Source organism: Triticum aestivum, chromosome 3B (assembly GCF_018294505.1).
Source record: "Triticum aestivum cultivar Chinese Spring chromosome 3B, IWGSC CS RefSeq v2.1, whole genome shotgun sequence".
Taxonomy (NCBI): Eukaryota; Viridiplantae; Streptophyta; class Magnoliopsida; order Poales; family Poaceae; genus Triticum; species Triticum aestivum.
In genome coordinates, this window is record NC_057801.1 from 471,352,128 (window position 1) to 471,369,764 (window position 17,637).

Here is a 17,637-nt window from a genome sequence, read left to right on the forward strand (position 1 = left end):
CCCTCCACCCCTATATATAGTGGGGAGGCGCATGGGAGCTATACACGAAGTTCTGGCACAGCCCTACCTCTCTCCCTACTCCTCCTCTCCCGTGGTGCTTGGCGAAGCCCTGCTGGATTGCCACGCTCCTGCATCACCACCACGCCGTTGTGCTGCTGTTGGATGGAGTCTTCCTCAACCTCTCCCTCTCTCCTTGCTGGATCAAGGCGTGGGAGACGTCACCGGGCTGTACGTGTGTTGAACGCGGAGGTGCCGTGCGTTCGGCACTTGATCATCGGTGATTTGAATCACGACGAGTACGACTCCATCAACCCCGTTCACTTGAACGCTTCCGCTTAGCGATCTACAAGGGTATGTAGATGCACTCTCCTTCTACTCGTAGCTGGTTTCTCCATAGATAGATCTTGGTGACGCGTAGGAAAATTTTGAATTTCTGCTACGTTTCCCAACAAAGTGTTCCTCCGGTAAACGGGAGTTGCATATTTCTCATAGTTACAGGAACATGTATAAGTCATGAAGAAAGCAATAGCAATATACTAAACGATCAAGTGCTAGGCTAACGGAATGGGTCATGTCAATCACATCATTCTTCTAATGATGTGATCCCATTAATCAAATGACAACACATATCTATGGTTAGGAAACATAACCATCTTTGATTAATGAGCTAGTCAAGTAGAGGCATACTAGTGACTATATGTTTGTCTATGTATTCACACATGTATCATGTTTCCGGTTAATACAATTCTAGCATGAATAATAAACATTTATCATGATATGAGGAAATAAATAATAACTTTATTATTGCCTCTAGGGCATATTTCCTCCAGTCTCCCACTTGCACTAGAGTCAATAATCTAGATTACATAGTAATGATTCTAACACCCATGGAGTCTTGGTGCTGATCATGTTTTGCTCGTGAGAGTGGCTTAGTCAACGGGTCTGCAACATTCAGATCCGTATGTATCTTGCAAATCTCTATGTCTCCCACTTGGACTTGGTCCCGAATGGAATTGAAGCGTCTCTTGATGTGCTTGGTCCTCTTGTGAAATCTGGATTCCTTTGCCAAGGCAATTGCACCAGTATTGTCACAGAAGATTTTCATTGGTCCCGATGCACTAGGTATGACACCTAGATCGGAAATGAACTCCTTCATCCAGACTCCTTCATTTGCAGCTATGTACTCCGCTTCACATGTAGATCCCGCCACGATGCTTTGTTTAGAAATGCACCAACTTACAGCTCCACCGTTTAATAAAAACACGTATCCGGTTTGCGATTTAGAATCGTCCAGCTCAGTGTCAAAGCTTGCATCGACGTAACCATTTACGACTAGCTCTTTGTCACCTCCATATACGAGAAACATATCCTTAGTCCTTTTCAGGTATTTCAGGATGTTCTTGACCGCTGTCCAGTGATCCACTCCTGGATTACTTTGGTACCTTCCCGCCAAGCTTATTGCTAAGCATACGTCAGGTCTGGTACACATCATTGCATACATGATAGAGCCTATGGCTGAAGCATAGGGAACATCTTTCATTTTCTCTCTATCTTCTGCTGTGGTCGGTCATTGAGTTTGACTCAACTTCACACCTTGTAGTACGGGCAAGAACCCTTTCTTTGCTTGATCCATTTTGAACTTTTTCAAAATTTTATCAAGGTATGTGCTTTGTGAAAGTCCTATTAAGCGTCTTGATCTATCTCTATAGATCTTGATGCCCAATATGTAAGCAACTTCATCGAGGTCTTTCATTGAAAAACTTTTATTCAAGTATCCCTTTATGCTATCCAGAAATTCTATATCATTTCCAATTAATAATATGTCATCTACATATAATATCAGAAATGCTACAGAGCTCCCACTCACTTTCTTGTAAATACAGGCTTCTCCAAAAGTCTGTATAAAACCATATGCTTTGATCACACTATCAAAGCGTTTATTCCAACTCCGAGATGCTTGCACTAGTCCATAAATGGAAGGCTGGAGCTTGCACACTTTGTTAGCACCTTTTGGATCTACAAAACCTTCTAGCTGCATCATATACAACTCTTCTTCCAGAAATCCATTCAAGAATGCAGTTTTGACATCCATTTGCCAAATTTCATAATTATGAAATGCAGCAATAGCTAACATGATTCGGACAGACTTAAGCATCGCTACGGGTGAGAAAGTCTCATCGTAGTAAACTCCTTGAACTTGTCGAAAACCTTCCGCAACAAGTCGAGCTTTATAGACAGTTACATTACCATCAGCGTCAGTCTTCTTCTTAAAGATCCATTTATTCTCAATTGCTTGCCGTTCATCGCGCAAGTCAATCAAAGTCCATACTTTGTTTTCATACATGGATCCCATCTCAGATTTCATGGCCTCTAGCCATTTTGCGGAATCTGGGCTCATCATCGCTTCCTCATAGTTCGTAGGTTCATCATGGTCAAGCAACATAACTTCCAGAATTGGATTACCGTACCACTCTGGTGCGGATCTTACTCTGGTAGACCTACGAGGTTCAGTAGAAACTTGATCTGAAGTTTCATGATCAATATCACTAGCTTCCTCACTAATTGGTGTAGTTGTCACAGGAACCGGTTCTTGTGATGAACTACTTTCCAATAAGGGAGTAGATACAGTTATCTCATCAAGTTCTACTTTCCTCCCACTCACTTCTTTTGAGAGAAAACTCCTTCTCTAGAAAGGATCCGATTTTAGCAACAAAAATCTTGCCCTCAGATCTGCGATAGAAGGTGTACCCAATAGTCTCTTTTGGGTATCCTATGAAGACACATTTCTCCAATTTGGGTTCGAGCTTATCTGGTTGAAGTTTCTTCACATAAGCATCGCAGCCCCAAACTTTAAGAAACGACAACTTTGGTTTCTTGCCAAACCACAGTTCATAAGGCGTCGTCTCAACGGATTTTGATGGTGCCCTATTTAACATGAATGCAGTCGTCTCTAAAGCATAACCCCAAAACGATAGCGGTAAATCAGTAAAAGACATCATAGATCGCACCATATCTAGTAAAGTACGATTACGACGTTCGGACACACCATTTCGTTGTGGTGTTTCGGGTGGCCTGAGTTGTGAAACTATTCCGCATTGTTTCAAGTGTAGACCAAACTCGTAACTCAAATATTCTCCTCCACGATAAGATCGTAGAAATTTTATTTTCTTGTTACAATGATTTTCCACTTCACTCTGAAATTCTTTGAACTTTTCAAATGTTTCAGACTTGTGTTTCATCAAGTAGATATACCCATATCTGCTCAAATCATCTGTGAAGGTGAGAAAATAACGATACCCGCCGCGAGCCTCAACATTCATTGGACCACAAACATCAGTATGTATGATTTCCAACAAATCAGTTGCTCGCTCCATAGTTCCGGAGAACGGCGTTTTAGTTATCTTGCCCATAAGGCACGGTTCGCAAGTACCAAGTGATTCATAATCAAGTGATTCCAAAAGCCCATCAGTATGGAGTTTCTTCATGCGCTTTACACCGATATGACCTAAACGGCAGTGCCACAAATAAGTTGCACTATCATTATCAACTCTGCATCTTTTGGTTTCAACACTATGAATATGTGTATCACTACTATCGAGATTCAATAAAAATAGACCACTTTTCAAGGGTGCATGACCATAAATGATATTACTCATATAAATAGAACAACCATTATTCTCTGATTTAAATGAATAACCGTCTCGCATCAAACAAGATCCAGATATAATGTTCATGCTCAACGCTGGCACCAAATAACAATTATTTAGGTCTAAAACTAATCCCGATGGTAGATGTAGAGGTAGCGTGCCGACCGCGATCACATCGACTTTGGAACCATTTCCCACGCGCATCGTCACCTCGTCCTTAGCCAATCTTCGCTTAATTCGTAGTCCCTGTTTCGAGTTGCAAATATTAGCAACAGAACCAGTATCAAATACCCAGGTGCTATTGCGAGCATTAGTAAGGTACACATCAATAACATGTATATCACATATACCTTTGTTCACTTTGCCATCCTTCTTATCCGCCAAATACTTGGGGCAGTTCCGCTTCCAGTGTCCAGTATGCTTGCAGTAGAAGCACTCAGTTTCAGGCTTAGGTCCAGACTTAGGTTTCTTCTCTTGAGCAGCAACTTGCTTGTTGTTCTTTTTGAAGTTCCCCTTCTTCTTCCCTTTGCCCTTTTTCTTGAAACTTGTTGTCTTGTTAACCATCAACACTTGATGCTCCTTCTTGATTTCTACCTCCGCGGCTTTTAGCATCGCGAAGAGCTCGGGAATAGTTTTGTTCATCCCTTTCATATTATAGTTCATCACGAAGCTCTTGTAGCTTGGTGGCAGTGATTGAAGAATTCTGTCAATGACACTATCATCAGGAAGATTAACTCCCAGTTGAATCAAGTGATTATTATACCCAGACATTTTGAGTATATGTTCACTGACAGAACTATTCTCCTCCATCTTACAACTATAGAACTTATTGGATACTTCATATCTCTCAATCCAGGCATTTGCTTGAAATATTAACTTCAACTCCTGGAACATCTCATATGCTCCATGACGTTCAAAACGTCGTTGAAGACCCGGTTCTAAGCCGTAAAGCATGGCACACTGAACTATCGAGTAGTCATCAGCTTTGCTCTGCCAGACATTCTTAACGTCGTCAGTTGCATCAGCAGCAGGCCTGGCACCCAGTGGTGCTTCCAGGATGTAACTTTTCTGTGCAGCAATGAGGATAATCCTCAGGTTACGGACCCAGTCCGTGTAATTGCTACCATCATCTTTCAACTTTGCTTTCTCAAGGAACGCATTAAAATTCAACGGAACAACAGCACGAGCCATCTATCTACAAACAAACATAGATAAGCTAAATACTATCAAGTACTAAGTTCATGATAAATTTAAGTTCAATTAATCATATTACTTAAGAACTCCCACTTAGACAGACATCTCTCTAGTCATCTAAGTGATTACGTGATCCAAATCAACTAAACCATGTCCGATCATCACGTGAGATGGAGTAGTTTCAATGGTGAACATCACTATGTTGATCATATCTACTATATGATTCACGTTCGACCTTTCGGTCTCCGTGTTCCGAGGCCATATCTGTATATGCTAGGCTCGTCAAGTATGACATGAGTATTCCGCGTGTGCAACTGTTTTGCACCCGTTGTATTTGAACGTAGAGCCTATCACACCCGATCATCACGTGGTGTCTCGGCACGAAGAACTTTTGCAATGGTGCATACTCAGGGAGAACACTTCTTGATTATTAGTGAGAGATCATCTTAAAATGCTACCGTCAATCAAAGCAAGATAAGATGCATAAAGGATAAACATCACATGCAATCAATATAAGTGATATGATATGGCCATCATCATCTTGTGCTTGTGATCTCCATCTTCGAAGCACCATCGTGATCACCATCGTCACCGGTGTGACACCTTGATCTCCATCGTAGCATCGTTGTCGTTACGCCATCTATTGCTTCTACGACTATCGCTACCGCTTAGAGATAAAGTAAAGCAATTACAGGGCATTTGCATTTCATACAATAAAGCGACAACCATATGGCTCCTGCCAGTTGCCGATAACTTCGGTTACAAAACATGATCATCTCATACAATAAAATATAGCATCACGTCTTGACCATATCACATCACAACATGCCCTGCAAAAACAAGTTAGACGTCCTCTACTTTGTTGTTGCAAATTTTACGTGGCTGCTACGGGCTTTAGCAAGAACCGTTTTTACCTACGCATAAAAACCACAACGATAGTTCGTCAAGTTTGTGCTATTTTAACCTTCGCAAGGACCGGGCGTAGCCACACTCGATTCAGCTAAAGTGAGAGAGACAGACACCCGCCAGCCACCTTTAAGCACGAGTGCTCGCAACGGTGAAACCAGTCTCGCGTAAGCGTATGCGTAATATTGGTCTGGGCCGCTTCATCTCACAATACCGCCGAACCAAAGTATGACATGCTGGTAAGCAGTATGACTTGTATCGCCCACAACTCACTTGTGTTCTACTCGTGCATATAACATCAACGCATAAAACCTAGGCTCGGATGCCACTGTTGGGGAACGTAGTAATTTCAAAAAAAAAAATCCTACGCACACGCAAGATCATGGTAATGGCATAGCAACGAGAGGGGAGAGTGTTGTCCACGTACCCTCGTAGACCGTAAGTGGAAGCGTTAGCACCCGATCCAAGCACCGAACGTACGGCACCTCCGAGTTAAGCACACGTTCAGCTCGATGACGATCTCTGGCCTCCGATCCAGCAAAGCTCCGGAGATGAGTTCCGTCAGCACGACGGCGTGGTGACAATGATGATGTTCTACCGGCGCACGGCTTCGCCTAAACTCCGTGATGATATGACCGAGGTGGAATATGGTGAAGGGGGGCACCGCACACGGCTAAGGAACGATCCGTAGATCAACTTGTGTGTCTATGGGGTGCCCCCCGCACCCGTATATAAAGGAGCCAGGGGGGAGGAGGCGGCCGGCCAAGGAGGGCGCGCCAAGGGGGGAGTCCTACTCCCATCGGGAGTAGGACTCCCTTCTTTCCTAGTTGGAATAGGAGAAGGGGGGAAAGAGGAGGAAGAGGGGAAGGAAAGGGGGGGCGCCGCCCCCCTTCCCTTGTCCTATTCGGACTAGGAAGGGGAGGGGCGCGCGGCCCCCTCCTGCCTCCTTCCCTCTTCTCCCTCGAGGCCCATGTAGGCCCAATAACCCCCCGGGGGGTTCCGGTAACCTTCCGGTACTCCGGTAAAATGCCGATTTCACCCGGAACGATTCCGATGTCCAAATATAGGCTTCCAATATATCGATCTTTATGTCTCGACCATTCCGAGACTCCTCGTTACGTCCGTGATCACATCCGGGACTCCGAACAAACTTCGGTACATCAAAACTTATAAACTCATAATAAAACTGTCATCGTAACGTTAAGCGTGCGGACCCTACGGGTTCGAGAACTATGTAGACATGACCTAGAACTATTCTCGGTCAATAACCAATAGCGGGACCTGGATGCCCATATTGGTTCCTACATATTCTACGAAGATCTTTATCGGTCAAACCGCATAACAACATACGTTGTTCCCTTTGTCATCGGTATGTTACTTGCCCGAGATTTGATCGTCGGTATCCAATACCTAGTTCAATCTCGTTACCGGCAAGTCTCTTTACTCGTTCCGTAATGCATCATTCCGTGACCAACTCATTTAGTCACATTGCTTGCAAGGCTTATAAAGATGTGCATTACCGAGAGGGCCCAGAGATACCTCTCCTACAATCGGAGTGACAAAACCTAATCTCGAAATACGCCAACTCAACATGTACCTTCGGAGACACCTGTAGTACTCCTTTATAATCACCCAGTTACGTTGTGACGTTTGGTAGTATCCAAAGTGTTCCTCCGGTAAACGGGAGTTGCATATTTCTCATAGTTACAGGAACATGTATAAGTCATGAAGAAAGCAATAGCAATATACTAAACGATCAAGTGCTAGGCTAACGGAATGGGTCATGTCAATCACATCATTCTTCTAATGATGTGATCCCACTAATCAAATGACAACACATATCTATGGTTAGGAAACATAACCATCTTTGATTAATGAGCTAGTCAAGTAGAGGCATACTAGTGACTATATGTTTGTCTATGTATTCACACATATATCATGTTTCCGGTTAATACAATTCTAGCATGAATAATAAACATTTATCATGATATGAGGAAATAAATAATAACTTTATTATTGTCTGTAGGGCATATTTCCTTCACTCAGGTCTTAGATGTTAGGCTTGGCTGCGATGTCTGTTTGGTATTAGGCCCAGGCTATCTGCGCCCCTTCATCAGCTGGATAGGTGTAGCGATAGTCTGTTGCTTAGACGGTGGCTTTAGTCTTACTGTTGTATCACTTTGTAAGGTCTTGTGAGAATAATTAATAAAGTGGCCGTATGCATCGCCCAGATGAGGCCGGGGGTCATCCTCCTTTTCTAAAAAAATAATTATATCTTGCGTCTTGGTTGTGTGCATCCTAATTATGCACAGGCTGAATGTGCACTCATTGCGTTTGTATCAACTTGATGCATCATTTAAGTTAATAAAATTCACCCTTTGTCGAGAAATTATGTCTATTGCAGTGACGCGCACGTTGAACAAGAATGTATTTGGTAGCAATACATATTGTGGAGAAAATATCCTATGAAAACATGTACTCCCTACGTTCCTAAATACTTGTCTTTATAGAGATTTCAACAAGTGACTACATACGGCGCAAAATGAGTGAATCTATACTTTAAAATATGTCTACATACATTCGTATGTTGAGCCCATTTGAAATGCCTAGAAAGGCAAGTATTTGAGAATGGAGGGAGTAGAGCTCATGTTTCAAATGTTTATAACGACGCGCTTGGTCCGTGACATTCTCGCTGTCTTCCGAATACACCGGCTCACGATTACGTTACCAGCGTTTGTTTCGGGCACGTCCGTTTCAGTTCCCGTGTAACCGAAAAACATCTTTCACAAAACCGAAAACACCCGATACAGCCCGGTATCCAATACCGCTCGTCCTGATCATTTTCTTCACCACGAGGACGAAGGAGCAGCGACAATGATCTCCCTCACCATGAGCAGTACCATCGTCGTCTCTCTTTTCGCCTCTGCCGCCGATCTCTATTCTTCTCTGATGCCGAGCGCCGCTGATATCCATTCGCCTCCGCCGCCGAGCGCCGACGATCTCCATCGCCTTGGGCGGCGCCGTCGATCTCTCTTCGCCGCAGCCGTGGGCAGCTCCGCCTTGAGCAGTAGCGATTGTTGTGAACGGCCAGTGATCTCATTTTCCGTCACGAGCCATCCCAGCAGTCATCCGTCCTCCAATCGTCCAGCATCGTCTACAAGGCTGACGACGGTATTCCACGGCTTACTACTCCCTTGCGTTGCGTGAACCAAACACTTCTCGTATTCAACTACCTCTAATCTAATATAGAGTATTCTCATTACAATAGTGAATACGTTAACTGAGCTCCAACCAAACACGTCGTAAGATTCTAACAAAAACACATTGCCACATGTTTCACGTGTTTTGCAAACATGACAATTTTCAAATTTAATTACACTGGGAGCTAGAGAGAAAAAAAAACAAATCCAGCACCAGTTTTAGTAATTTCAATTTAATTACACTCGGATTCTTGGTTGCTAAATCTGGCATTTTCATACTAGCTACTCCCTCCACCAATAATATAAGAGACGGAGGGAGTAGCTCCCAAGTGAAACTGCAATTTATTTTCGAAACGGAGTGAAACTGTAATTTCACAAGTTTGTAGAATGTCATCTCGCCAGCACACTGTATTTATGTCAGAATTTTTTTAACATGGTTTTCATTTTGTTTTCACCGGTTTCCCCCGAAACTTGATTTCCATCAGATACCCTTTTTTTTTTTTGCGGGGAGCCATCGGATACTTTCTCGATATTGTGTCTGCCCATTCGCGGCCGCTGAGAATAAGATTCGAGCTTCCAAACCTGCAACCGGTCGGCTGAGTAATCAGTCAGCATTTGACTCCTCGTGCACAAGAATCCGATGCTATTCCTAGGTCGAAAAAATTGTCGTTGAATCCAGGGAAGGGAAAACAAACGAATCTACTATCATACTTGTTGTGAAGAACAAGATGAACCCAGCAAATTGCACGCCGTACAGATAGTGTAGGGGCACTCCTCGTGCTGAAACAGTAGTCCAGTACCAAGAGAACTTTCCTGCAACCCAGACAAGTCCGTCTCAGGGAGAAACAGGACAGTACCACCGGTTAGTTACGTTGCTTGGCTCAGCTTCCTAACCTCCACGTCCGTGGCTTGTTGCTAGTACTAGTACGTATAGGCGTATAGCCCACATACATAGCCAGCGAGTTAGTATTATCTCCGATCGTGTCATATCATATCAGTGTGGCGTGAGAGCAAGAAAGAGAGCTGAAAGGAACAGTAGTGCCAGTAGTGTCCTCCCAATGAAAAAGGTGGGCCAAATTAGGTGGGGGGAATTAATTAGTGCACCGGGTTGGTTTGCATGGGTCGGGCGAGCATGCAGGGCGCTTTTCCGTTGTAGCCAGCGAACGCGGCTCAATCATGCAGGTTACTCATGCAAGCCAAGTGCACATCACGCCATCTTTTTCTGATGCCAACGGCCTCCTCCAAGTCCTAGTACGTAGTACCGGCCAGCCAGGGGCAACAGCAGTATAGTATAGTGGAAGCACCGGCGCGACCTCAAGTACGTACGTACTCTCCCTCTCTCTCCCGCGCGCACCGGAGCGAGCGAGCTAGCTAGCTAGGCTGCCTGGAGCGGCGAATAAACTAGCCAGGCGTGGGTGGGACGTGTGCGTGCGTGTGACGGTGGCGATCGAGCCGTGTGTGCGTAATGTGATGTGTAATGCGGCCACTTAGCAGCTAGCTTCGGGGTTGCATAACTTCAAAGAGGAGCCACCATGATGCACCCCTCTCCTCTTTGCTCCCTTTCACTTTCCTTTCTAGAGGAGGCATGTCAAGATCAGGCCCGCCCTCAGGTAGCTAGCTTTTTCTTTTTTTGCGGGATAGGTAGCTAGCTAGGACAGAATAGAATCCTGCTGCATCATCTTTAATTTTACCCCACAATAGAGACATGCACTTGTGCTAATAATTTACTAATCGGCTGGGCCATTGATCGGTCCATCGATTCCTTAATTTTACATGTCATGCACCGATGGGACCGCTTATGTAGTACTCCCTCCGTCCGGAAATACTTGTCGAAGGAATGGATGTATCTAAACATATCATAGTTTTAGATACATCCATTTTTATTCATTTCTCCGACAAGTATTTTGGGACGGAGGGAGTACCACGTAGTCGCGCGTAGCTAGTGTCGGTAACAAGTTTTACTAGTAATTGGCACGTGCTTTGCACGTTTATAGCATGCATGTCAACGATGTTGACTTCTTCAATTTTTAAATAGCTAAAACTCATTATTTATTTTTGCTAGTCATGCAACCATTTATGCTTTCCAGTAGCTATAACTCATTTTCGGGATGTTGCTTTCCATTAGCTTTACATGTTTTTAGCAACTATTTATGCTTTTTTAGCAAGGTTCTGGCATCAACGCGCCGGACATCATCTTATTTCGTAAAATATATATGCTCGATAAACGTGTAGCACTTGACTATAATTATCTTTTTTGCTTATATACAATTTCTTATGTCGCATTTTCCCTTTCTTCGAGTGTATATTGTGGAAACTATTATGTCTGTGCAGATCTTTGGAACATGGCGGCCAATGCATCCGAATTGAAAATCAATTAAAAAATAAAGATTCAAAACTTTTTGAAACTTATTTAACAAACATGACCTAGCATAATACTCGTGTAAAAAGTTTCACAGGGGAATGACTGTCGTGATATCCTCGGCAACAAAAAACCACAAGTCCAAAAAATATGAATAGTAACTTTTATATAGTATCAGTTTTGTTTTTTTCCCTGTCCAGAACACCACGCTTACACGTGCAATGCACATCTTACAGTCATGGAGTGATTTTTTTTAGAAACTTGCCGAATGTAAGTATTACTTTTTTTAGCAAGTATTGTTTTTTTAGACAATTTAGTTTTTTTTTTAGGTGAGACAATTTTGTAAGTATTGCTGAGGTAGCAAGTATGGAAGCCCATCCTTATGACACAGAGAAGAATTTGCAAATTCTGCCTTGGGCTTAGCACGTCCTCCACTCAATCTGCAACATGGCCCAAGATGTATCACGTATTGGGCCTCTTTTCTGGGAAGTGGGAAGGCGATAGTTCCAGAAAACCGTGGAGGTTGTTACGTTCTACTGTTCATGACGAATCCCACTGCTGTCAGCCGTTAGATTTAGCGCATCAACGGTTATGATTGATGCTTTAGATCCAATTCAAAACTGGTACACAATATAGTAGTATAGATAAGACAGAATAATGCTATGTAGCTCGTTGTGCCTCCTTTCTCTGTCCACTACTAGTAGTTTGTCTCGAGTCTGTCTGAAATAATCAACGTCAACTAGCAGTATTTTGAGAATATAAATACTGGACGTACGTACTAGTAGTACCGGGATTGGAGTTCCTTTGAAGAAATGAGCATGGTGCAAAAGGAAGGGGGTACAAGTTGTCAACATATTATGTCACTACCAGAAAACAGACTTTTCCCCACGGCTAAGAACCCACAGGAAAAAGCCAAATCCCGTCGGGAAAATATTTCCTGACGGTTACCCGACAGGAAAATTTCGCCAGGAATAAAACGACAGGGAAATCTTTTAATGCCTGACGGCCAGCCGACAGGAATTATTTTCCTGACGGTTATTCCTGTCGACTACCCTCAGGAAAATCTTGATGCCGTCAGGTTTATAGGTAGACTTATTGTGATGGCCAGCCTACAGGGAAAATGGCACGCAGGAAAATGAATTATGTTGAGCATGTATTTTTCTTTCTTTAGGATCAATGTTGAGCATGTATCTGACAAATCCATATCCTTCTATAGTTACAAATTTATTAGCACATATCAATGGTCCACGTATGATCCCATTAAGTGAAAATCCACATCATATCTTCGTACAAGCATCCAAAACCAGTATATACATAGCACGTATCCATGCATGATTGAACATCTGGTAGATGACATCTGAAAATTTCAATTGCTGTTGTTTTATTTGCTCAACAACAGTAACATGTCAGTTGTACGCATACATGCCACCGCCACCCAAAACAATAAGACTCATGTTTCTAAGTCCACTAGTTCATGATCTGGAGCATCATCTACACCTTCATAAGTTTCTAAGTCACCTTAGGCTACCACCATGTTCTCAACATCATTGTTGCCTTCGCTGTTGCCATTGCCGACGTGGTCGCCCATAGCACCATCCTCCAAGCTAACAGAGGATAACTCGGTGTTCCCTGCAAAGTCATGTACACAAGTAACGGGAATAATATTGGAAAGAGAAGGAGATGATGACCAACATCTTTCACCATATGAGTTGTTATCCGCTTAACTCTTTCAAGTTTCATCTTTTAGCATATCTATACAATATATCCTACAGCCCCATGAAACATATATTTTATATTTTAAAGTGGCTCCAAAAGATAATCTGGTCCACTTGATGATAATTTAGCTAATCAAGGACTAAAAAAGGATGTTCATTTAGTTTTTCTTTGTAAATCTTAGATATGGCATATGGCAGCAATGCAACCATTAGATGTTATACTACCATCTTGGTGCTTTATAAAATAATGGATAGGATTAAACAATACTCACTGGTAGCTTCATGTTCGACCTTGTGCCCACTAGGACGACATTCTTAACGAGGTCTTGCCCTTTTTGCCCTGATGAAAAATGTGCAATCTCAAGATTCCAATCAAGAATAGATGATTTTGTTCAGAACAAGACTAAAGATTTCTGGAAAAGCAGAGTATACTTGTAGCCAGCGGAATAACAGTTTATCTAAAAAGATGACCAAGAAGGCAAGAACTTAAGAGATTGCATAATCCCCTAATTTTAGATATATAGTAAATTCAGCTTCATCTAAACTAACATGATGGGTGAAGATTGTAATTCAAGGAAGTAAAATAAATTAATGGGGTTAGGTAGACGTTGGGCAAACAATGGCTCCAGATTCAATGCATAAGAGCCAAAGACTGGACAAGAAGACCTGAACTAAATCATGCCCTCAAAGAAGATCCAGCATGCCATACACCCTTGAGTAACTGAGGAATATGACTGCCAGTCTAGATACATGATGGAAGTAACACACAAATCAGATAGATATGCATGTGCATTAATCACCTCATGTTGCTGACCTGCGAGAACTTCATAAAGAAGAGGTATGTACTCCTCATAGTCTTCAGCATCCATGGGCTTGCACCTGAACCAAAACACACACACACACGCGCGTAAAACAGAGCACGGACACACACTGACTCACTCTTCGAACATGGCATATGCGAACAGGTGCCGAGCTCAAGGGATGACATGTTCCAAACAACAAGGTACCTGCGACCAAATATGTGTTCAGGAGAAGATTAGAGGAATGGATTAGTGGCGCTGTGCATATGAGGAGAGACTGAGTTAGCATCAGGGATAGATGGTGTATAGTCTCAAAACAATTTACACTACCTCATCATAAATAAGTAATTTGCCAAATAAATAAGGACAGCAACAAATAATAAGGTAACAATTTGAGAGATAATTGCCACATAAAGGCAAGTATGTATATTTCCAAAGTGTGAGAGGTACCTGAGACAGGTTTTGTCTTGCCCTTCCTTCCACTACAAAGACTTCTAAAGATGAGAAACAAAACCTAAAAGAGAGTGGCACAACTATGCAAATAATTACTTACATTGCTAACTAAAATATGACTAACTTGCTTCTAAAATTGAACGTTTACTGCCAAAATTATTTGTGAAGGGAGGCGATATATAGAAGTTGTACCAGTGTGGCTGCAGCTTCAACAAAGGATCCTTGATATGGCAGATTCAAGCTACAAGAAATCAAGCATGAAAAAAGAGTAAATATTTGACATCTGATTTCAAGACATTATACTACAATTTGCTCATAAAGTTTTTCAAATGTACATAAATACATAAATACCACTGAGAAAGCAGCTATAGGCCTCATCTTTATATGCGGTACATATTCTAAAAGTACATATCTAGCAATGATACAAGAAGCTTTTCAGTTTCTCAATTATATTAGCTAACATCAATGCTAATAACACAACCAATTGTAGGTCCTAAAATTTTGAGATATGTGAGAGAACAAAACTCTTTCTAGCAAATTGAAAATTGAACAAATCAACATACTGAAAACAGATGCAAAGGGACCCTTATTTTCCCACTCACAAGCCTACTCTTTTCACCAATGAGCCAGCAAAAGAAGGCAATCAAGATCCAGATGCCCTCAGATCTAGATTCTACATAAATTGTATGAACAACTAAAGATCCTGACTTCGTTATTTGGATGACCATGGTTGGACTTACCACAGAAAAATGGATCAACTGGCTTGGACAAAACGGAGAGGAGGAGGCCGCTACTGTCACGTCAGACGAGGAGGAGCAGGAGTTTACTGGATGTGCAACAACAGACTTACCCAGATCTGGAGCAGGGAGCACGGGGTACAATCATCGCGTCCAGGGAAGCCGTGTTGGGCGGAGTGGTCCGACGAAGGTGGGATGAAGCAAGGGTCGGAGCTGCAGGCAAGCGACGGTGGAAGTCACAGACATTAAAGGTGGGCGTCGGTGGCGGATGCAGGTTGACCCGGGCGGCGGTGGTGGAGGTGAGAGACGACCAGTAGTGGAGGTCGGGAGAGTGGAGGGCGAGCGGCGCCGGAACGATTTAGGGCAAGCGGCGCCGGAACGATTTAGGGCGGCGGCGCCGGCCAGGAAGTTTGAGGAGGGCGGCGGCCATGGAGCAGATGTGAGATGGAGAGATGGGACGAAGTGTGGAATTGGTGGTCTAGGGATTCTATTCATCTGGATGGGCCTTTTTTCCTGTAGGCCCATACACACAGGAAAATCGGCGGAAGTTTCATTTGAGGCGCCAAAGCGAAAAAAACGCGGGAGGTAAGAATTTCCGGCGCCAGAGCCCGTTTCGCGGTGGTGAAATGGCGGGCTGGGCCTTAAATATTTTTTCCTGTGGGCTGGACTCTCAGGAAAATAGTCAATTTTCCTGGGAGCCAAATTTAGCCCGTCAGGAAAATTTATATTCCTGTGATGGGCTTCGGGCCTCACAGGAAAATTCGTCACCTACAGGAAAAGTACAGTTTCTGGTAGTGTGTTACTGCCCGTTCCTTTTCGTGCCCAGTTTTTTTTCCCTTGTGGGTGAAAAGTGAAAACGTCCAGATTGTCTTTTACACACTCATGCAGCTCGACTGAAAGGGAAAGTCTGGCTACCTCGACGTACCGGGCAGAAGAATTGGACAAGAAGCATCGTTCCAAATGCAGTACATATCGTAGATCATCACACGAATTCAACATGAGCGTTACATGAAATGTCTTCAATTTCACTCATGCACACACAGACCGGTCTGCCTGGCAAAGTGGCAATGGAAGTGCGCGTTCACGATAAGCTAGCTATATATTGTATTCTTCATCTAGACATTTAACGACTATGCATTGGCAGTTAGACGAGTCATATGCAAGCTAACCAAGAATAATCTCTAAATTCTCTTCTAAAAACAATATATATCTAAATTCAGCAGGTCGACACAAACTCTTGGCATTCCAAAACATCACCGAGTCATTAACCACCTCATATTAGTCACTCTCACATTCTTCCTTGAAGCCGAAGCTAGCCGAGACTGGCATATATATGAATCATGCATGCATAGCCGGTGCACGGTAGTGTGATTAATGGCGCCATGGGTACATGCTGCATGCCTAATGATAACGGTGCACGGTTATGTGGGTAAATGGGTACCGTCCATGCATGCAGTTGCAGACTTGCAAGCGGCACAACCGTTACATGCCATCAGGAGGCTAAGCTCTTCCCTCTGAACATGCATCGATGGAGCAAGTTGGAAGCTAAACCCAGAGCCTGATAGGCCACCAAACGTCCACGGCCGTGCGCGCGGGTGGTCTCCGTGCTACGCTAACCTGCATGCTTTTCCAACGCACGCTAGCCAGCCCCGCCCCGCCGGTCGACGGACGCATTCCCCGCTACGTCACTATCCATGCGGTTGCATCGCGCTAGCGCTCTCTCTCTCTCTCTCTCTCTCTCTCTCTCTCTCTCTCTCTCTCTCTCTCTCTCTCTCTCTCTCTCTCTCTCTCTCTCTCTCTCTCTCTCTCTCTCTCTCTCTCTCTCTCTCTCTCTCTCTCTCTCTCTCAAAAACTATAGTAGCTGCCATCATTTGGCACTACCCTTGAAGCCACACTAAGCCGGGGGTACTACTAACCAGTACACGCACACTTAACTAAGTAGATTCGTATCGTCTACTGTCGTGTGCGGCGATCTCTGCCACCCTCGTGATCGACAACGCATTTGCAGAGGACCGGAGTAAACCATCCATATCTGTACTGTTCTCGTTGTCGTTAGCAAATGTGTTCCACAAGCCAATGGTTAGCTTAAAATACGACGTATATCCGGACACATGCCCAGAAAGAAGACGCCTATTATGCATGCTTTTGGCGGATAATAAGTTCGCCTTTGTTTTCCTGGCGTGGTGTGGGAGCTAAGTGCGGGTTGCCGGGTTCTCCTGCACGCCGCTGGTGGCTTTAGGAAGCTAGGGCCCCTTGTAGCCTTTCAGCATGTGTACTGGGATGGCATGATTGCACGATTGATCGCCTTCTCAAGGCACGCACGTACGTGATACTGCGAGCGATGCGAACAGGTCGATCGAGCCGGCTTGTACCTACTACGTACGTATAGTAGTGGCACCGATTGTTTGCGCGCGCGTGCCGGCCGTGTGGTTGATCTGCTGCGCATTCATCTCGGCATGCGGCTGTTATTTTCCTGGATGCGTCTCTTTCGTTTTTGTTTTTTCTTTTTACTTTCCGGATGAAGAGACCCCCAGCGGTTATCATGTGATTTTTCACCTCCGAGCGGTAACTTTCGCCTTTGCATCCTTCTAGAACCGGATGAAGTGACCCCCAAGCGGTTACACTA

The 17,637-nt window shown here is 43.7% G+C and overlaps 1 long non-coding RNA gene across 4 annotated transcripts; it reads right to left on the bottom strand.

Moving 5' to 3' along the window:
- Positions 1-12,757: 12,757 nt before the first annotated feature.
- LOC123065547 (uncharacterized) lies at positions 12,758-15,139 on the bottom strand. Of its 4 annotated transcripts, none has more exons than XR_006431058.1 (5): positions 15,125-15,139; positions 15,015-15,032; positions 14,467-14,515; positions 13,294-13,900; positions 12,758-12,935 (listed from the first exon to the last, which is right to left on the bottom strand). It is a non-coding gene; the product is annotated as an uncharacterized lncRNA (long non-coding RNA). The 4 variants fall into 4 exon arrangements; XR_006431060.1 differs by lacking the exon at positions 15,125-15,139 and having other exon boundaries at positions 13,294-13,361; positions 13,822-13,900; positions 15,015-15,070; XR_006431059.1 differs by lacking the exon at positions 15,015-15,032.
- Between the last annotated feature and the right edge of the window lie 2,498 nt (positions 15,140-17,637).